The following is a 23,766-nucleotide window of genomic DNA, read 5'->3' on the forward strand; positions in this document are numbered from 1 at the left end:
ACCCTCCCACCCCCATTAGGTATCATCATCCACTAATCAGGAAAAACATGCGACCTTTGGTTTTTCTGTGTTTGACTTATTTCACATAGCATGACATTCTCCAACTCCATCCATTTATCTGCAAATGCCATAATATTATTATTCTTTATGGCACCATTATTGACTATCTCACTTTGCATCAGAACCCCCGCTCCATGCAGCATTTCATTGTGGATCCTCACAGCAACCTTGTGAATTCATTATTATTCTCCTTATGCAAAGCTGAAGAAAATATGCTCAGAATAGTTAAGAAACGTGTCCAAATAGACACATCTAGTAATAGACATATTCAACCCAAGTCTTGCCTGTTGGCAGAGTCTTTCTAGTTTCTACTTACAAGTATCTATCCAATCAATTTTCCAGATGGTCATTATTGACATGGAGATAAAATCTCTTTTGAGTTACTGACTTCAAAATCAGAGGAAAATTGAACTATCCAGCACAAGAACTCTCCAGAAATAGCGATTAATTTACTTTAGAGAATCCTTAGCAATAATATTCTGTTATCATACTTTAATAATAGCATGGGACCTAAGGCACCTATAGAAACTATTTTGCTCTTGAATAAGTAAATTATTTCATGCATGTTAAGTTCTTGAAATAGTCAGTTCCAACCACTAACTCTCTGGAGTGCTGGTTTTATGGTTGGGTGCTAGTTAGTTTAGTTTTAATATCCTATGGTCACTTAAATGACATGTTCCTACAAAATTATTTTTCTTCCTCAGCCTTAGCATACTTCTTTTAATTTATTATCAGCTCTTTGTCAGCAATGACATACATCCACCAACAACCCAGATACCTTGATAGTTTGTTTTCCTTGCTACAAGTAAATACCTGAGAAAAACAACTTAAAAGGGGAAAGATTTAATTTGGCTCACTGTTTCAGAGATTTCAGTCTATAATTTTTTGGTTCTATTGTTGGGGGCTTATAGTGAGGCAGAAAGATCAAGATGAGAGTGGTGTGCAGCAGGGCAAAGTTTTCATTTTAAATGCTCCAAAGGCAATACATGGAAGACATAGAATGACCGAGGGAAGAGGCAGCAGTTTGCTGTGTGGTGAGTGACTAGGAAACTCCTCCGTGGGCAGATGGGATCAGCATTAGGACCTGAATATAAGAAAAGAACCTGCCAAGTGAAGGGCTATGTTACAGGTGGAGTCTCAGCAAGTGCTAAAGCCCTGCCTGAGATGAGAATGAATTTGACAATATAGGACTAGCATAGATCTTGTAGTTTTCATTATACAGAAGTTCACAAACTGTTATCTTTAGAGCTTCTAATCCTTAAGTAGCCAGTGCACTATCTGACTACAAATTATTAGGCACATAAACATATCTGTTGGAAAAATGGATTAAGCATTTGCTTGTTTATATCCTCTTCCATGGCATGAACTCCTTGAGATCATGAACCATATTTATACATGCATCCTTGAGGGCTGTCACCTAACCTGACATCAAGAAGGTTCCAATAATTTTTTTGTTCAAACGAATGGAGGATTGAATAAATAAGTAAATGATACAAATATAATTCAATATTAAATCTTATTGGTGCTTATGTTACCACTTGAATTGCAAGTTAGCTTCTAACACATATCATATCTCTTAACCCTGCTTCACATTAGAAGGAAGAGGAAATAAAATGGGAAGAGACTAGATGCTGGGCTCATCACCCTTTGTCCTGTTCTCACCTCATTGATCAAGGACGTGTTTGCTACCCGAGGGAGTGAGCTGTCTATGATCATTTGTACTTCCAGTTGGCAATGCCAAAAGCCTTAACGGGACTGCACTGTTTTCTGGCTAATGGTTAATCCAAGGTTTCTTTTGCTGCCACCAGGATAAATGGTGCAGACTGAGAACAAGCTCAGGAATGAAGCAAGTTTTCAGCAGGGAGCAAAAGAAAACTGGGGCTGTGTGGTCTTTACTAACTCTCCAGAGTCTGTGTGTGAATTTACTTTAAGGAAAAAAAAAATGGAAAGGGAAGTTGGGTGCTCTTAATTCCCCTGATATATTTGTTATTATACGGGGAATAAACATAATGAATTAATAAATGTACAAAATTATGAATCCTGAATCAATAGGTTCTCTTTTCTGTCTCTTTTAGTGATAGATCAGGATAAATACTTTAAGAAATGTGAATTTTATTTTTCTTCCAATTACAGATGGGAATAATGAAAACTGGAGGGAGGAAATGATATAACCATGGTCACACAAATACTGGATAGAATGATAGAATTTGTATTCCATTTCATCATCTCTTGTGTTTTCAAAGGCATCACCGGTGATTCAGTTCCTTTAATAGTAAAATGGGACATCTTGTTTAACTCCTAGAATTACCATGATGATTTAATGAGCTATAACATGTATTCTCCTTGATTAGATTGCAGAAAAATTAATAGAGCACACATTTTATGCAGTGACAACCCCCACTGTATGGGACTGAAGATGTCTTTGCTCAAAGGTTCTTCAAATGGACTCCCTAGTCAAAGTGACCAACTTTGCTCCTAATTATCTCTAAGAATGCCTCTGATTATGGGGCATTTTTCTAACCCAATTCTCCAGTGCCAGCAACCACACATGTAAGTTGTACGCCCATTATCCCTGAAGTCATCTCAGAGCCTAGATGAGCAGCACCAGTTCCTGAGAGGGAACCCACTGAAGTAGGGTGCCAGTTGTGGTCAGTGTGCCAGACCATCTTCCTCACAGTTGCAGTTTACTCTTGAATTCCAGACCTGATCATGTGCTTATGTTAAAAGTTTAAAGTATGCTTTCTAGGATATCAATTTCTTGATATTACCTATATTCTTGAGTATGCAAGTGAGATAGAATGGACAGAGAAGATGATTAGGCAAGAATACAACTGGACATTGTTATAGTCAGCTCTTACACTGCTATCATTAAAAGACCTGAGGAGAAATTTTAGAGGAGGAAACGTTAACTTGAGGCTCAGAGGTTCAGAAGTCTCAGTTCATAGACAGCTGATTCCATTCCTCAGGGCTCCAAGTGAGACTGAACCTTATGGCGGAATAGTGTGGTGGAGGGAAGTAGCTCACATGATTATCAGAAGGCAGAGAAGGAGGCTCCACACACCAGATACAAAATATATATCCTGAAGACATGCCCCCCAATGCCCTACCAGCTACACCCTACCAGCCTATAGTCACCACTCAATTAATCTCCTTTAGGGGACTAATTAATTGTTTGGATTAAGGCTCCCATAATCTGATAATTTCACCTCTAAATGTTCTTGTATTTTCTCACCCATAAGCTTTTGGGGGATACCTAATATTGAAACCATAATAAGGTTCCACTGCATTCCAGTCACTAAACAATTTATCTGAGGATCATCGTGTGTTTTAAGAAAATATTACATAACTCCAGTTATAACCTTAAGACTGAATGTTCAGCAAAGCTGTCCTTCTCAAGGTAAGACATACTTTCAGGTGTCAGAATCAGTACAGCAAACCACCTCCTAAATACAGTACTAAATTTATTTCATACTCTGTTAATTGAATTTAGTGATCTTTGGATCTTTCAAAACAGCTGCTAAAATGTAACTGAGAAAGTAGATATAATGTCATTTTCATGTGTTTTATTTTCTAAATGCTTTGTCATCTTTGCAACAGATGACATTACACTTGGGAAATAAGTTACAAATCTAGGATTACTGGATAATGTGTGAGTATACATTTTGGTAAATCCTTACCACCCTCATCTTTCATAATTTCCTTTTAATTTTTAAATTTTAATCTTGAAACATTACTTTGACCATGTAAACCTATTTGGATTGCACCAACTTGCACTAATTTTCTTTACTGCTATTTGAAGAATAATAACTCCTTCATGGCTTATATAAAAATTTAAAGAATAAAATAATCTTCATGGAAAGGAAATACTGAAAAATCTTGAAAATTTATAAGTCTTTGTAGATAGCACAAGGAAGAAGATCTGGGGTTGGGGGTTTAAAGATCATATCATGGAAATGAATTCTACCAACTCACTCATGTTCTATGTTCCATTCATGCTTCATATTCCTATAAAATATGCTTGGATCATTTACTATGTTCCAGGTCCTAAGAGTGAAATTTGGGAGTGAATTAGACCTATCCCTTGGCCTCCAGGATCCATCACAGAGTAGGAGACAAATACTAGCTGACAAGTTCACTTGTAAGTATCATAACTGACATCACAAACGTTTTCCTTTTGTTTTTACCATGGTGAATTTTGGCACTATATTCTTTTGTCATCTACTTAATATTTTCTATGTCTGGTTGGATTTCTTCCAGTCACCAACTGGTTGATCTACCAGTCTCATTCCGAAATAGACTTTTTTTTTTTTTTTTGGTCTCTCATTCTCAACCCTTTCGATGACCTCTGTCTTGAAAGCATTTTCAGGAGCCAAAACCCAAATTTGGCACACTTACAGTTTTGCTAAAAACTGGTATTGGATTGAATTCCAGCTTCAGAGCCTTATTCCTGGGATTCTGAGTACTCAGAGAGCACTTGAGTTTAAACCAAATAGAGATAGAAGGTAAAGTCATTTGGTCTTTTGTTATCTGACTGCAATGACTATTTTGAGCTTGTATCCTATGTAGTTCTATTACAAATTAACCAACCTTGGTAGTAGGATTGAAGGAAGGTGTGAATGAGGAAGAAGGAAGAGAGATGAATGGACACTTCCTAAAATTCATCAACTGCCAGAACTTCAGGACATTTTGTCTCATTTTCCCATACCGCAAATTTTAGACAGATCTTGATTCAGCCTTAAGCAAATTCATCCAACTTCATCATAAACTCTGTGATGCACTGCTACTATTTTACAACAGTGAAGTTCTTAGGAGTTAAACTCCTAACTTCTGCTAAATCCTACCAACTTCCAACTCCCTAATTCTGGTGCAAATTAGTGTAATTTGACTATTGCTATACAAGAAGTTGATTTTTTTTGTGTATGTATGTGTGTGTGTGTGTGTGATTTATCATGATAAATACATGGTTCTCTGGAGGAAATTAAAAAAAATAAAAAAACCTATGTTCTAGAGGCAGTAAAAACACACTAGTACTCTGATCAAGAAAGTAAATCCACAGATGGAATTGATGCATAAAAACCATGAGCCATACCTGTGCTCTTTTAAGGAAACTTAAAATATTCACATTTCTAAAGATTTTTCAAGATGTTGAAGCTACAGTAAGAGGGGGGGAAACTTAGTTGAAATAAATAAATAGTGACTTTTAAGTGTCTGTTTAACTTAGGGGAGTTCCTTCTCCTAGATGGTCTTTCAATGAAAATATTGATCCATTTTACCCTCCCCAATTTTGCAAAGCAGAAGTTATGTTTGGATGGTCCTCAAGTTTGACTGATTTTATTTAAGAATGTCCAAAGTCCATAGGAATAGAAATTGGTATAAGACTGGTATGTTCTGCACAGTTGATTTCTGATCTGATCTCTCTTTGAGCACAGATAGTTCCTTTTAATCAGAAGTATATAACCTGTATCCTACAGAATGCCATGAAGAATGAGTTCCAGTCTAGAACACTGACACATTGTCCTAAAGAGAAACACAGACATGATTCATGGTAAGGGACCCCCTTCCCGCATTCATACAGTAAGGTGCTCCTATTCAAAGACGTGGTCCTCTTCATTGCCACTCTTAAACCACCAAAGGTCTTTCACTCTCTTAACCTAAAATAATTCTATTTTATCAATTATATTCTTTCCTCACATCCCAGTCATAAGATTTTTTTATTCTTCATTCCGTTCTTCCCCCATGGCATGTCACTCCCTGCAAAACCAACCCCAATGGAGTAACACCTGCCTGGTATAATTCCTCTGCTCTCTCTGCTTTCCTTATAGCTTCTCTTCTTCTATCCTTGCACAACAGGAATTAAGATAGAAGTTAAGGAAGAGTTTAAAATGGTCCCTGCCTTTGGTGTCATGGAAAAGGGAAGATTATGAAATTCTACATGTGGTTAAAATCACTTCTAAAATCTTAAAACTCCGAATAATGCCCCTAAAATATGTGGTAGCTTTGTTTTGTGCTTTTCTTTGTTTTAAAATGTTTATGAATGGTTTTATTTGTATCACAAAAAAAGAATCATGGAACACCAATTAAACCAGTTTAAAAGTGACTATAATAGATGATTTTATGGGTGTACAACTACAAATATTAATTTATTAGGAACATACGATTATATTCAACATGATGAGAAGGAAATAAAGTTATTCAATCAATGCAGTTTCTGGAAATGATGGAAGGCAGTTTGGCACCACCTATTAATTGGTGTTCTTGAAACTCGTTTATTTATTTACTTATTTGATACTGGGGATTGAACCCAGGGGCTCTTAACCACTGAACCAAATCCCCAGTCCTTTTTATTTTTGTTTTGAGACAAGTTTTTGCTAAGTTGCTGAGAGTGTCTTCAAACTCAGGATCCTCCTACCTCAGCCTTCCAAATCACTGGATTTAAAGGTGTTTGCCACCACACCAGCTTGATGCCCCTTTTTTGCAAATTATTTTGAGGGATACATAAAATGCTTATTTTATTATCTTGGTTCTTCTGAACACAAAGCTCAAGACAAGGACTCAGATACATGATTTTCAACTGCTAGAAAATCCCAGCCATCAGAAATAAGAAAGAGGGAATGTGAGAGCCAAAGAGAAAATCAATGAAAGGGTGCATTCTTTACTGAGGCTATTTCTGTGGTCAATGGGGGCTTGACAATACTATGACTTCCAGAGAAGCATACAGAACACCTCTAGGAATTTTCCACTTGAATCATGGCATATGAGACATTTTTTCAACAGGTGATGTGTTCTCCCACCTCCATTCCTTCTTATTATAGTTGAAGAGATGCCCCAAGGGAAATGAACTACTTTTTCAGAAACCTGCACAGATCAGCTACATCAGGCAAGACTCAGGAGAAAGTGAAGATATGCAGTCATAATACTTGAACTGAAAAATTATTATCAGGAAAAAAAATGGCAGACATGAAAGTGTCCACTTCAGGCCCGGCTAAAATTAGAGGTGAGGCCAACAGTATCTGTTGGGACAGTAGATGTGTATTTAAACACGCCTTCAAGAACCTTTCAGTGAAAAGATATGTGCCTTGGAAATCAGATCATCAATCACTTTTCTCCTTACAGGAATTTAAAGGATAAATTCGAACATGCTTTTATAGTGATGAAAATATGTGATTTAAACCAATGAAACTCAAAACTAAAAATACACACTGGCAAGAGGCTATCATTGATTTTTATGTCTTACACACGAACCACAAAGTTCATGCCACAGTATGAGACGCAGTAATGGATACCTCAAAAATATTCGATAAAATAATTGAATACATAATAACAGATTTTAATAAGCAGAATATATAGGGGTCAGCTGTATTTTCAAATGTACATCATGAGATATGGATGGGACATTAAAGGCCTGGGGATTTGTGTATATTGTATCCAGCACTTCATGTTCCATATGTTGAGTGTTCTTCTGAAGACCTGTTTCTTTAACTACTACTAAAATAGGAAGAGTGCAAAATGAATTTAACCATGTTCACTATGGATGGAAGAAGGGAAATTAGCAGTATTAATTTGACATACTGGATCTTCTCAATATTTTCTTATACCTCATTTTAAATATTTTAAAAAAATGAAATTATTTGTTTGAGTTTACATAATCATTAAGTCCATGAACTCTAATTTTAAAGTTTTTATTTCTTTTCTTGACTTTTTCCTTAAATAATGAGAATGAGAGGAAAATAAAACAGAGATAGCATCAATTTAGCAGATTTGTGTGAGAATAGAAGATAGAAAGTGTGAAAACTTTGGTATACACTTGGAACCCAATGATCATTATTAGCAGAAATGAAGAATATTCTCTTGTATTAAGGATCTTCTAAGTCAGAAAAATACAGTTGACATGAAATCAAGGGAGATGAACTGTATTATGTTCTTTCAGGACTGTTAAATAAGAACTGCCTGCATTTCCAAAGTGAAATCTTGGCTAAGATATACTGGAAAAGGTGCCATCTGCTCTCCCATTGTCTACATATAGAAAAGGGACTTTAGCTAAAACTTCTCTGAAACAACAGCTGAGACGGCTTGTCGCTGCAGAGTGTGGCGAAATTGAGGAGGACAGAGCCATGGACTGCTTTTCTGAATGTTGCTGGAGGGTTGCGTCCTGAATCCTATGACCAAGTTTAACTAAAAAGAATGTTATTACAGCTAGATCATGTGTAGAATACAGTCAGATCTACAAACTGATGTGACTACGTCTTTCTTGTGATCTGGCTGAGGAAGTATTATTAATATGCTTCTATAACTAAAACTCTGTAACCAAACTCATCAATGTCTATTGCTAGGGGAAAATAGTCTAGGTGAGCCAAGAACTACACTGAGCATGAAAAAAGAAAACAAGGGCTTCGGTGCAGATGAGGCCAAGCCATGCAAGGCAGCAAGGGCTCTGAAGATACCCATGTCTGTATTGAGTCAATAAAGGGAGTGACTGAAACAGTGTATCTTTCCTCTTTGTGTATTTCATTTTTGTCATCTGGAAGAATCATTTTACTTAAGAAGTATTACACTGAACATTCTCAGCCACAAGAAAAAAATTGATCATCATAAATTGGAAAAATCTATTATAAAGGGATGCTATATTTTTAAGGCTACTAATGGCATATAGTGTTTGTTTTGCCCTGGGAATAACTATAAAAGGAAGATAATAAAAGCTTCATGGGACTTTTATCTCACTTTGGGAGTCAGGGAAGACACAACACATATATTAAATATTAGGAGACTTTTCTTAATTAAAATATCTACAATCTATGTTCAGGTCATTTTGATCCCCAAAGCTATTCACACTTTAATTGGAGGCTAGCACTACTGCATACTATGCAATAGATATCAGAAGACATTTCAACTTAGAAAGTTTCAGTATTATTTGCAAAATGAGGTTAACATTATTTATCCTGACTTACTCACAGGACATTTGCAGAGGCATGTAAGATCATACACAAAAATAAAATTTGTGGACTATCCAATGGAAATGAAGCAAAGGAATTCTTCATTAATTGAGGTTCAAAATTTCAGTGCTTACTTTTAGAAGATGCTTACTTTCTGCTATTTGCTCAAGATTAATTTTGGATTTGAACCCACTCTTAAAATACAAAATAAATCACATCTATTTTCCAGAAACCCAGATTAAAATTTGTTTTGGTAACATATGTCAAAGACTGAGATTTGTTTTTCCAATACCATGGGAATCATGCACCTTTGACTTTCTAGTACAAATGTTCACCCTAGGGACCTTGTCAAAAATGCTCCTCCTTTACCTACTTGAGTGATACCTGGGAGCCAAGCCTTGTTTATGAAACAAATTTGCAAGGTACGTATTCACTGTAAAGTAGCCCAGTAAAAAGATGTTTAAAAATGATTTTCTTAGTTGACATATAGAATATCATGTTTCAGTGTTTCCTGCCCCATTTCAAGAGCCAGTGTTTATATACAAAAATCTTGGAATACTCTTGTTTTCATTTCATCTGTTGCAGCTTTTCTAGGAGAACCACTGCCTTCCAAAAACAAGTAAAATGCCTGAGACTACATTAATTTGCATTATATTACAGAACCAGTTGAAAGGATAGATAACCTGTATGATTAGACAGTAGTTTTAAGTTCTAATATTAGGATTTGTTTTAGCATAAGTATGATGCAGTACATATCAAATCCGAGTGATTGTCCAGTTATTGAATTTGAAATCACAACTGTCCCTTGAAATTTTGGTGATATTTTAGTCAGATTTTCCATTGCTGTGGCCAAAAGACCTGACAAAAACAGTGTTAGAGGAGGAGACATTTGGGGACTTACACTTTTTGAGATCTCAGTGTATAGGTGACAGACTCTGTTGGGCCCAGATGAAGGAGAACAACACGGGGGAGGTGTGTGGTTGAGGAAAAGATCTCAGGACATGGAACAAGGAACCAGAGAGAGAGAGAGAGAGAGGCAGTTCCACTCTCCAGGGACAAAATATGTATTCTAAAGTTTCACTGTTAATGATCCATCTCTTATAGCCTCATCTTATCAACCTATAGTTATCACCATCTTCAGCAGGAAATTAATGCACTGATTAGATTAAGCCTTCCATAACATGATCTTTTCACCTCTACTTTATTGCCTTGCTTCATACATGAGCGTTTGGAGGACACCTAATATCTAAACCATTACAGGTGATGAGGTAGATGAACATCTTCCTCCCGTCAACTCTCCATCATGTGTTCTAGAAGAGATCCCACTTTATAACCTGAAGTGGAAGATGTGACTCAGTCCCAGCCAATAAGAGCATTGCAACCTAAATACAATGATCAGTTTAGATGTAGACATGTGATCCAAATATAGTCAATGAAATTCCCCAAAGTTTTTCTTTGAGACTGATAGAAACAATCCTTATGGTTTCTGCTATAATTCCCTGAAAGCATTTATGCCACTACTAATATGTTTTTTACACACTAAAAAAAACCATGGGAGAGAAAATGTCTTATGACATTTTTCTATAACATATTATCATGGAAATTTTCATATGTACAAAAAGATGGAGCTATTTCATAGTGATCATCTGATTGCTTATCACATAGATTCTAAAATTACATTATACTCTACACCTATCTATCCATCCCTCTCTCCATTTACCAAGCTTTTGAAAATTTTGATGCATATCAAAATAAGTCACACATTACTTTATAACATTTCCAGAACTTCTGTGTCTATGATGCAAGGCAGAAATTCTTTTGGAATCTCAGTTATATTAATCAATAAATTCCCTCTTTTGGTGAAGCTATGCAAATGGCATAGTGAGTTTTTAAATTGACATACTGAGTTGTTAAAGTGGCATAGTGAGCTTTTAAATAATAGTTTTACATAATTCTTTGTTATTGAATTGCTGTCCTCCTTTCTTTACCCTTTCATAGAAAGAGTAAAAACACAATATTAGGCAAAAATTAATCCAGCATTCTATGGTTCTATACAAAAATACTCACAATAAATTCCCATAAAACCTTCCTGTAACATATATTTCTTTTCAAATACCTCTTCACTTGGTAGATTTTGTTTTCATGAGACAATGCTTTATCAAAATGTAATGAGAAATATTGTCATAAATGTTGTCAGTGAGTGTGACTACAGAATATTTTCTATATCACTGTAAGGGTGTTTTGGAATTGCAGCAGTTACCAGCATCTGTTAATGAGGGTGGAGTTTACACTATAAAACTTTCAAACCCTATAAATTATAATGGGATCATGTAAAGATCATAAAATATCAAATAATAGTTTAAGTGATTTCTAACAATAAAATTACTGCCTGAGAATTTTCCCACTATGAAACTTTGACTTTTTTTTTTTTTTTGGCCACCATCCTGGCCATAAGTTCCTATAAATATATTTTAATGTCACAAGCCAATATTTTAATATTTTCAATAATTGTGTATTTCTTAATATTTTATGTGTTTTCACCACTGATGCTATTTAAGTATGTGATAAACCTGCATTATAATTAGTATAGCACCCTCAATGAAAAGATGGAAAGGTTATTTGAAGAAGTGCAAATGTTGCACAAGCTGACAAACTAAAATCAGAATAAATGCATGGACATCTTCATTAGGATTCCTGAATATAAATGGTTGGCAGTCAGAGGTCATTCCTGCAGTCTTTCCTATTTCTTTCTTTATCTCTAAGTTAATTTAAGCCAATGAAAATTTAATGGATACTATTTTTATGCACTCATAATTTCATTCATCCAAATAAGTATAAGAATCATCAGGATCTTTTATCCATACACAGTTTTTTGTTTTCCTTGTGGTATAAAGGTTGTGCTATTCAGTATGGATAGAATTAATACAGTGCCTTAAGCCATTATTTAAGACATTATTTGTTGATATAACTCCTTATAGGTATTATTCTAAGTACATCCTATGTTTTAAGTTGCACAACAATTTTCTAAGATTATTCATATCATCATTTTATAGATGAGGAAACATAGGTAAAGAAAGTTTAACAAAATATGTCAAGGTCACATAAATAAAAATTGTGACCTATTTGATTCCAAAAAGCATTTTTCTTTACAGTAATATTTTTCAAATAGAAAAACATGAGGACTATCAAGAGGAAATCTGTAAACACCCTGGCTATGGAAGCCACTCAGTATGAAGCATACTTTACTGGATGTTAAAGACAGACACTCTCTGTCTAAGATCACATCAGTCTCCTGCAGGTTCTGATGTGAGTGGCAGAAACCAACTATAATGTGGTCATCCACAGGATCCTGCTAGCTCTTAATGTAAAACTAATGCTCTGTAATAGAAGCCCACGGATGATATAGAGAACTAGGGGACCTTTAAAATATAGACACAGGCACTTAGGAACCTACAGATTTCAGTTTGAAGATATTTTAGAAACAACTGTCGTGAGATTAGAGTAAAAATGCAAAGGCCCCTGCATATCACAAGTCCTCAGCAAACGGGAGATGCTTGTTTTTGTGGCTTTCATAATAGCAGGCCAACAACCAGGAACATTTTTCGCCCTAAGGGTGATCTGGGTCAGGTATTGCTAGCCAGTTTTCTTTTGTTCTTTTGAGCCAGACATTTGACAGATTGTCATGATTATGATGTCTTTTTCTCTACCTGTGTAAACTTGTCAGTCAGATGTGCCAACTTTGTGACCCTGAGCAATGGGGAGAGGACTAAAATGAACTGGGAGCTGTGAGGAAAAAGACTCCCTGTTATGAAGCCAGGATGCTAAACGAATGAATGGACTTGTCAGCTTTTTAGAAAACTCCATACTAGGCAGGAAAAACAGTTACAATATTGAAATATAATCACATCACTGGATTCTTTTCCTTCTCCCCTTATTGGTTTATAAACCATTTACCCTGTATGATCATTGCAGAGGCGCCAATTCTATAAGACATATTTTATGTTCTGTTGCATTGGCACTTTTTCCTGTTGCTGTTTGTCCTAGAACACACTCCAGTATTACAAATTACTTAGACTCTTGTCTGTGAAAGCAAGTGTGAAATAGAATCTAGTACGTGTTTCCTTTGGAAGCAATTTGGAGTAATTCAGAGGTTCCAGGGTATGTTGGTTCAATTCCTACTATGTGCTAAAAATTGTCTGGTCTCTGTGAATGCAATGCCAACCTGAAAAACACGTGTCTTGTTTGTGTCTGATTTATATCTAATGTAGGAAAGGGCAATCCACAAATATTGCCCTTTCTTTGACCAAGCTTTTTCTCTACATCTGTGGCAAATTGTTTTATTCAAGAGGAAGATAAAGTTCACCAAGGACATTTGGAATATTTAGAGCTGAATCCTAGGAGCAAGGTGCCCCTGCTCCATCCATGCCCATGGCAGACATTCCCAATTGACCCCTGCCATCTTCTTCACTGGATGTCTATGTGTTCTCAAATGGTTATAACAAGACTTTCTATACGCACACTGTCAACTATTAGAAAAGACAGACAATATGTGTCCTTTGGGCTTTTCTTGACCTCATTTGTCAGATCTTGTAATTGAAACATGGAAGGCTCAAAGAGGCAATCCTAAGTGACCCTGTCTGGCAGGTGCAAAGTTGGAATCTGGATTCCAGTTTCCTCATTCTCATGACAATATCTCTTTTATCCCATTACGCATTTTTGTCTTACTGATGTCTTACTGTCCTCAAAAAGGGGGCATATCAGAAGATACACGTTTGGAGATGAAGAAAGGATTTTATAATTGTATACCAAAGCAGAATATGGCTGAATATCCAATTTTTTTCCCTTCCTTTTTAAAAATCATTTTATTTCATCAATTGCTTTCTCCCTGGTATTAGGAGAAAAGAGATCCAGCTTCCATGCACAGAGTAGGATTACAAGTTCTACTCGTTAGTGCCAAGTCTTGAAATTATGATTAATTTAATTATAATTATTTAATCATATCTAATTCATAAGGTTAGAGCCTGATGTGGTGGTTAGGTAGGCTGGATGCATCTGGCTCTTGTATGGCATAGGATAGTTTTATAGCTAGCATTATTCCTATTTTTACTTAGGTTTCTGACTTGAATATTATATTCTAAGTACAAGTGAAAGAAACCCTATACCCTCATGTTGTATAATTGAATATTTTAACATCAGGTTATACTCTTCAAAAACTCTTCCAGTACATAGTCTTAAACCATCACAAATATCTTAGTACCTGCACTTAGAAGGCTTCTTAGAAAGACAACAGAATTTTCTTCCAGTTCACAAGTTGTCCTTGTTGAAAGGACAGAAAAGTCTGTCAATTAATTTCATTCAATACCATACTATTATTTCCCATCCTTATACTCAATGGCAGCAAATAATTATAATAAGTATATTTAGTATTAAAGGAATATCATATTCAAATTGACAAATAATAGTGCCTAGCATATAGGTTAAAAATGATTTCATTTTATTTAAGTTTGAGAAGGCAGAATATGTACTATAAGTGTATAGTACATATATGTACATATAGTACATATATAGTTCATATATATGAAAACGTACATATAGTACATATATAGTACATATATAAAAAGTATATATATATTTACTATATGATATATACACACACACACAGACACACACACACACACACATACAGAGAGATGGGGGGAGTAAGATCACCTGAAGAATAAATGCTTACAGTGAAAAATTAATTCCCAGGTATGTTTCATTCTAAATTTTGGATTATGCCAATCGTCTCTTTTGTATTCAGGAAGAAGAAGGAACAATTTCTATAATTTCGCTCATTGTTCAGATGCACAGTAAAGGAGCATGTGCTAGAGAGTCCCTTTAGTCAAATCTATACCAAATTGAGCACTAAAGTAAATAATGAGTCTATAATTACATACATAAATGAATGTATCACTGTTGAAAACAGTCTTTCCTTATAATAGAATTCCAGCTAACTAAATTCAAAGTAATGGTATCATTTGGAAGACCTCAGTTTAACAACCATCAGAGAAATGATTGATTCAAGGAGGTAGTGTCAATGTATACTAGTGGGTGTACGTTGTATAAAGATTGTGATATTTATGTGGCTTAAATTATCTCCTTAGCACATGTTGAATACAAGGCAAAAATAACAACTGTGTGTTTGTAGATGCACAGTTCAAGTGATTGAGAATAGTATGGTCAATTATGGGACATTTGGAAATATTTCACCTGATTGGATGTCATGGGGAAAGCAATGGCAGTCCTCCCCAGGATACTGAGGCTTAAGGAACAAATCTGGAGTCTAATCATGATAAAATATATCCAGACCCAGATTGGGGTTTATTCTGCTGGATAATTGGTCTGTAATAATCAAAAACTGAATTATTTTTGTCAAGATACAAAAATCAAAACCCAAGGAACCATAGAAATACTGAGGGACTTTTCCAGATTGAGGCAAACTGAAAGGCTTGACAGCTAGGTGCCAGGTGTGATCCTGTACTGAGTCCTTGTGTTATAAAGAATATGGACATATCATTAATAAAGCTTGAAGGAAACATGTACTGGGTGGTAATAATGTGTGAATATCGATTTCTAGTTGTTTCTCTGTTTGTTTTTGGTATCAGGAATTGAACCTGGGGCACTTAACCACTGAACCACATCCTCAGTTCTTTTTTTGTATTTTATTTAGAAACAGGGTCTCTTTGAGTTGTTTAGGGACTTACTACATTGCCGAGGCTAGGTTGTGGTTTTATTTTAGGGAAACATTTCTGTGAGGGATAGACAGCGCAATATTGAGAATAGTGGTCAGGTTTGTTGTTTGTACTTAGGTGGTTATATTGCATAATATGTGTATGTGCATATATATATATATATGTGTATATATATATGTATTTGACATATATATTTGTATTGTTTTGATAATCATCCAGCAAATTTAAAATTATGTAAAAAATACTCTTTAGACAGTATCTCTAATGTTCTCTAATGCTATTGGATGTTCCCCGTATGTCTCTTTCTAAGCACATTTCATATGTTTACTAATTTAATCTCCAAAACAACCTCATTAGGCAAGGTACTGTTATTAATACTATTTAATTCCTGAGGGCACTGAGACACGAATGTGGTTAAGGATTGACCATGATCATCCAACTAGTAATTGTCAGAAAGAGGAATTTAATTCAGGCCCAGTATTCTTAACTGCTGTTTGGGAACAGACTGAATAGAGGCAACAAATTCTGTGAGTACCATAATAAAGCTGCTATGGTCTGAGTGAGATCATTAAAAGCACTGGTTGATAGTAGTGTGTGCCCTCTGAATCTTATGTTTAAATTTAATCCTCAAAGACATATATGGTTAATATCTGTAGGTTGGGCATTTGAGAAGTCATTAGGATTAGCTTGGAACCATAAGTTTGCACCTCCCCCCCAGAAGTGCTTAGTGGTTTTATAGAAGGAAAAGAGACCCAAGTAAGTCAGCTTGTTGCTTCTCACCATATCATGCCTTGCATGCCTTGGAGAATGCAAAGATTCCTTACCAGCAAGGACATCCTTAATAGAACCAGCCTCATTTGCAAAGGCTGAAGTGTAGAGACAAGGAAGTGGTGTGTGAGGCTTTTCTGAATGAAGGGTGAGTCCAGGAGTGCAGGCCCATCCTTGTGCTTAGGAACATTAACGTCCCTTTTCCTTTTGGGGCTGATGTTAGCACCATGCTCAGGCACAAGTGGGCAGTTGCTGAAATTAGACAACGGTATTAAGCCATTTTGTAAACATGCCCCCAAAAGTAAAATAGCCAATAAGAGAAGTCCATAAGCTAGTCCGAAAACGAAGTGGTCCCCAAATTCCAAGCCATTTTTACTATCTGGATCTTAAAAGCCTAGTCCTTTGGAATTTATTGTAATTGAAGCATATTGAGTAGCACACCTTTCCTCTGATTATTTCTGTCTCTGTGTCTCAATATCATTCCCAGCTCTGAGTATTTATCTCTAATTTCTCGCTCAGTGACAAAACTCCAGATTTGTTGGAGCAATTTTGGCATTCAAAATGAAACAGGCTCCTTATATTACTGTGAACCAAGGTACCCAGAAGCCCCTATGAATTTCCTATTTCCATATGCACCAGATTTTCACATTCTGAAATGTTTCTTATGGGAACACGAGAAAACAGTTATAATTAAACTTAAGTAGAAAAACTATTTTTAACACACTCTGTAGGATATATTCTGGAGAAGGGGCCTTGAAAGCGAATCTTACATTAGCAGACACCTGGGGACTCAGAGTCAGAGAGTTCCCTCTCCCATCCCCCATCAAATTAATCCTATTTTCATTTATTTATTTATTTTTAGTAAATGGAACAGCAAAAAAAAAAATGCTTAGTTTTTGGACAAAGACATAGGAAAAAAAGACTGTCATTTTGCCCATGTCCACATTTCACTTTAAATCAACGCATACATTTTCCTGGCTGAAACAGAAGTAGATTTGCATTCATTTATAAAAATGCCATCTTACTCAGGAATTAAAGCAAAGAATTTGCTAAAGAATCATCTGCTACTTGCTTGTAGAAGAAAGTAAAATAGTCATCAGATTCTGAGTAGGAAAACAATTTATCTCTTGCCCACCCCTTTTATTTTCTCACTGTATCTCTTGCCCACCCCTTTTATTTTCTCCTCAATCCAAGAAAAGGACTTTTCATTAGCCAATTTCCCATCCCTATTATATTAGAATTCTGCTCTCACTGTATTGAAATACCACAAAGTTAATTGCTTAAAACAACACAAGCTTACTGTCTTTCAATTATATTAGTCAGAAATTCACAGGGGATCTCACTGGGCTATAAGCAAGGTGCCAGGTGGGGTATGCTCCTCATGGTGACCTGAGGGGAAGACCCATTCCCTTCTCTTCCTCCATCTTCAAACCTAGTAGGACAAAGCTGTCATATTTCAGGTTTCCTTTTCTTTGTCTCTCATCTTTAAAAGCCATTGTAATTACATCCAGTCTACTTGGATAATAGAGGATATTCTTCCCATCTCAAGGTCAGTTAATTAGCAGCCTTAATTACTTCTGCAACCTTGATTCACTGTGCTATGTAACATAGCATCTGCACAAGCTTAGGGAGTTAAGGTGGTCATCTTTTAGCGGCCTTCTTCAGCTTACTATACTTTCCCATCCAAAAATCACTGGATTTCAGTTTCTCTGTTTTGAAATGACTGTGGTCAATTGTGTGCCTGGCGCTGTGCTATAATGCAAGAATGGCATGGGAGAGGAAAGTGTGTTTGCCTTCCATGAAATGAAATCCACTTCATTCTATTTTATCTTACAGCTTCACACGAACCATGAAATCATTTTTGCATCATGAGGTAAATGTTACTACGAGAAAGGGGGTATTTACCTCATCTTCACCATCTAAAGAATATCCTTGCACAAACAACTTATATTTCCTTTGACTCTATTCACTTGGGTGAAATGGAATGAAACACATTTTGATTGTGAAAATATTTTACAATCCATAATAATTTTTGCTGTACCTAACATTTCTGCAAGATAAGAAGGGAAAATAATATCTGAGTATGAAACTGTATTTTAGCAGGAAATATCTTATGCGGAAAGTAGGGAGCCTGGTTCTAAGTTAACTGTACAGCCAGAATTCAGCTATTTTAACTCTGTAAGAGCTCAGTGAAAATAAAAGCACCTTTACAGTATGAGCTATGAATTTGCCCAATATTTTATATTGAATGAGACTAATAAGTCAATCCCCCAAAACCAAAGGCCGAATGTTTTCCCTGATAAGTGGATGATGATACATAATGGGGGTGGGGTGTGGGGAGTAAGATAAGAATGGAGGAACTTTAGATTACATAGAGGGAAATGAAAGAGGAGAAGGGACAGGGGTATGAAATATGGTGGAATGAGACAGACATCATCACCCTATGTACATGTATGATTACACGAATGGTGTGAATCTACACCGTGTACAACCATAGAAACGAAAAGTTGCACCCCATTTGTGTACAATGAATCAAAATGCAGTCTGTAAAAATAAAAACAAATAAAATAATTGATTCCTGATTATTTCACATATCAAAATAAAAATTGTGACACTGAGAATCAATAATACACAACCACATAGAGAAATATGAATTTCACAAACCTTTATGAATTTCATAAACACAATGTTTCTTAATCCAGACACAATTATGTGCTAAAACTAAGACTATATATTTTTTGATTTTATTTTTATAGAATACAAAACAAATTAGGGGAGCAATAGTTCTTGGAAGTGTTTAGACTCTGAAATCAACAACTATGAAGAATATTCTTGGGTACAAATATTTTTTGTTACTGAATTTTAGTGTTGATTATATGAGTATGCTTATTTAGTCAAAATTTATGGTGCTGCATATTTATAATGATGTACTTTGCTGTATGTATAATTATACACACATACACACACACACACACACACACACACACACATATATATTTGTTTTTAAATGGGTTTACCAGAAGGTAGAGGAAAATCCATAAATTTAGCCTTATATAAACAACAATTATATAACATGATACACATTTATAATCACAATTAAATCAAGAATTTATAGTTTGCCACCATTTCTTTAAAATATAAAAGAGCTCATATAGTTATTTTAATGAACTTTAAAATATATTAAGATATAATGTGTGAATATGAGAGGGTTGTGAGAAAGTCACTTATAAATATTTGTGAAAGCAATATATGAGAACCCGAAGTCCAGAACTATGATCCTATTATTTTAATAAGCATTGTAATTTCATTTACTGTCATTAAAATCAGTCCTTTTCCAAACTTCTCTTTCCAGTTGAACTCTCATATCGCTAACAGCAAGTTAATTTTCTTTTTCTTGAAATCAATGAAATTTTTATAATGAGAACTGATTTCTGAAGGACCCATGTCTATTTCACGAACAATCTCTAACACCATACTATTTGGTGTAGAACAGCCACTGTGATTCATTCCACTGACCATTCAGTCATTCATAGATCAGCACATCATACAACATGGACATGATTTGATGTGTGGCCCAAAACACTTCTAAAACAATCCAGGTGCAGACAGCCATGTAAACAATCTTCACCTGTCATGAGTAAGGTCTGACAATATATTTTACCAGAGACTTCTACTTAAGCTGATGCCTATTTTGTGGTCTAACACAGATAAGTGACTCTTCAGAGGAATGCTAAATTACTATTCCTCCAGAACCCTAGAGGTAGGAATACTCTTGCTGAAGGTTAGTACTTCACATGTAGGGAGGTGATCTGAGATTTAGTGAACACTAGTTTTGCATCCTAATCTAAATCATAACATGAGAAGCCTAAATAACATGGTTTTCAAGTCTGTACAGCTGTGTGTGCATACTACCTCTTCTTGCAATAAAGATTATGGAAGAAAATTACATTCTTTGAAAACCTATAGTTTTCAAGATACTAAAGAATTTTCTCTCGTTTTGGATTTTCCTTTCCTGTTAGTGCCTATCTTTTGATCAATGAAAAGTGATGAGAATTCAGCCTTTAGTCAATGCCCTAAAGGCTGTGCTGACCTAATGGTAAGTGAATGAGTATATGGAAGAAATCAGGTGGAAAGGAAACCACCTCTGCTTCTAGCTTTCTTGCTGTACTCTGTGGAAAAGCCTAGGCCATAGCTCCCTTAAAACCAGGACTTGGACTTTAATGATTTTGAGCAGTTTGAGCAAAAAACCTACTTATGACAAAAAAACTCCCTGGGGCATTCAATGGTCTTAAGTAATCAGCACAGATTGGTTTTATAGTCTGAACCATGCCTGGCAAAAAGTGGGTGTCTGAATGTTGGATTCCCTTGTAGTATACATGAGCATGTGCATGTCTGGTTATTAAAAGTATATATTATCAGCTCATATAGATGGATTATTTCCTGGACCACAAGAAATATTGTGATTATTAAGAAGGGAAAAAGTGAATCCCACATACTTGTCAAATGCCAATGCAACTTAAATATTACAGTATCCAGGGGTACTCCTCAGGGAAGTAATGACCATCCTTCCTTTTTGAAGCATCTGATGACCTCTGCTTCCAAAACATCTGTTGAGATTCACCATGTTTAAAAGGCATAGATAATGAAGGGTATAAGATAACCAGATCCCTACCTTTTGGAACTCACTATCCAGTATCCTCTTTAGAATATCAAGCAAGTGTGTTTAATCAAAGTCATCCTCTACTGAGGACCTACTGTGAGTCAGGCATTTTTATAGGTATGAGGATTCAAATACAAATATGTTGTCATCCTTGTATTGGAAACATAACCTTGTTCACCATTTGCCTGCAATCACGTGATGTGAACCCACACTTCCATCAAACACTGCTCAGTGGCTCCAGCCCTCCCAGCCAAAAAAAAAAAAAAAAAACCCCTCAATTTGGCCTTGAAAAACAGCCATAACTATTCTCAGCTTAAACTTACACTCTGCCTTCTGGTGGTCTGGCAATGTATTTAGAAAATGCAGCGGAATCCAAGGACAACCCTTGTATCTTTGGAAAGCATCCAGTGCCTTACCAGAAAGAATTCTTTCCTGAAGCGAATGGTCCTTGGCAAGCATGAGCTCTGACCACTCTAATATTATGCCTGTCGGTCTCATCCTCAGTTGAAAGAGAAATGGAAAAACAGGGAAACCTTAATATAGAAAGAAGAATATGCGCAAGCCAGAGCAACTGTGTTGGCTAAAGTTCTCATCTAAGCACTCAGCCAAAGCCAACTGAATTTTAGGGTAGGTCATGCACTAGAGTTGATCTTAAATATGTGAATCCACAAGGACAAACTGGAGCAGAAATATATTAGCACGGCTCAACTGACCCCTAGAAAGGAAAGCTAAATCCCTCACTGTTTTAGCTAAATACACACTTGCATGAATAACATAAGTAATTTCACAGCTAGTTCTGAGGCTAGACCTTAATTAACAGGGGAAAAAAATCTGCCTTCAACAAGATGTTTCTAATATGTATTGTAATTTCCAAAGAGTATCAGCTAGCTATTAAGTGCACATTTTGGAGCTGTAAGAAAGTCAGATTAGGTTTTGCAGGCAGGCATAAGTGAGTTTATGATGTACTACCATTTTATGACTGAGAATTTGGATAGGTTTAACTAAACTATTTCTGGGTTTCTTCATCTATAAAATTGGAGGGCAATTCCTGTGTACCTAGTACAATTGCTATGCTGGGTAAGTAATACAGCACCCTGTTTAAAATAAAAGGAAAAATTAACATTAGTCTGTTTCATACTATTACTATATGAATAGTAGGTATTTTTTAAACCGGAGAAATTACATAGAATTTGGAGGCATCCTACCTTGGATGTAGATTCTAGACAAATCATCTACTAAGCTAATCCCCAGACTCAGTTTTCACATCTCTCACAGGAGAAAAAATAGGTACTATTTTTCTAGGATATGAAGGGAAAATAATAATACAAATTACTTAGCAGGACCCTAACTCTTTCAAGGCATTTAAAATGCCTGGGGTACATTATCTTAATTGTGCCTTAAAGTATCTTTCTTCAAATATTTTCTTTTTAATATTAAGCCCAGATCCAGCAACCTGAACTATGATGTTGGTCATATGATCTTGCCACTGAGATATACATTTTGTGAAAGATGTCTCTTGAAAATTTGATTTGATGATTTGGTTCTATCAGTTCCATAAGAACCAAAGAAAGGGGAATGCAAGTGTCTAATATTCCAAACACACATACTAGAAGAAATTTCTAGTTCCACACTCTTGGTAAAAGGTCTGACAAATTCAATCCCAAAATAAAGGCACAAGCATGTCCCAGGGGGAGTTCATATTAGTGTATTAGCAATCATTCTTTGAAAGTCTTTATTATTATATTTTGCCCTTCATAGCTGAAAATATAATCCTGGCAGAGTTAGAATGGATAAGTGGCACATGCTGATGGTTTTTTAGGACTGTAATTTACTTGGCATGGGAGAGGTAACACAGAGTACCAAAATATTATAGGCTTTAGAATCACAATGTCCTTGATTTGAACCATATTGCACTACTTTAGATTTGTATGACTGTGAGTGATATTAGCTTTGTTATACTGGTTCCTCATTAACACACATACACACATACAAACACACACACGGGTGGACGTGTATGTATGCAATTTCATTTTATTAATTAATTTTTTTCTTGTGCCCCAAAAGGCAACATTTAACTTGGTTAACATTCTCCCCTGACTAGATATACTGAAGGATAGTAGTTATGATTTCCTGTCTATAAATTGAGCTGAATTTTATAGAATGTGTTCCTAACTGTCATTGCTATGCTTTGATGCTCATAGCACAAGGAGGCACAGTGTGAAGTGAAGTAAGGCTTCCTCTTTTCTTCCTAATATCTTCCTTCACACTGGTCTTGATAGTCCAATGGTAGAGTCATAGCACTTCCTTATGGTTTTGGATTCTCAATGTATTCTCGCAAGGTATATTTCTTCATTTGTGGAAAATAGCATAATGTTTTCTAAGAATATATTTTGTTGCATGGCAACGGTGTCCTGTTGTGATCTGACCTGTATCATATCTCCCAACAAAGTCTTCTACCCCATTGTCCTTCTCTTTTTCTGTCTGTCTATTTGTGTGTGTGTCTGTCTGTCTGTCTCTCTTTGTCTCTCTTGCAGTTACATCCCCAGTTCTTTTTATTTTTATCTTGAGACAGAGCCTCACTAAATTGCTAACACTGGCTTTGAACTTCTGATCCTCC

Source organism: Sciurus carolinensis, chromosome 16, assembly GCF_902686445.1.
Source record: "Sciurus carolinensis chromosome 16, mSciCar1.2, whole genome shotgun sequence".
Classification (NCBI taxonomy): Eukaryota; Metazoa; Chordata; class Mammalia; order Rodentia; family Sciuridae; genus Sciurus; species Sciurus carolinensis.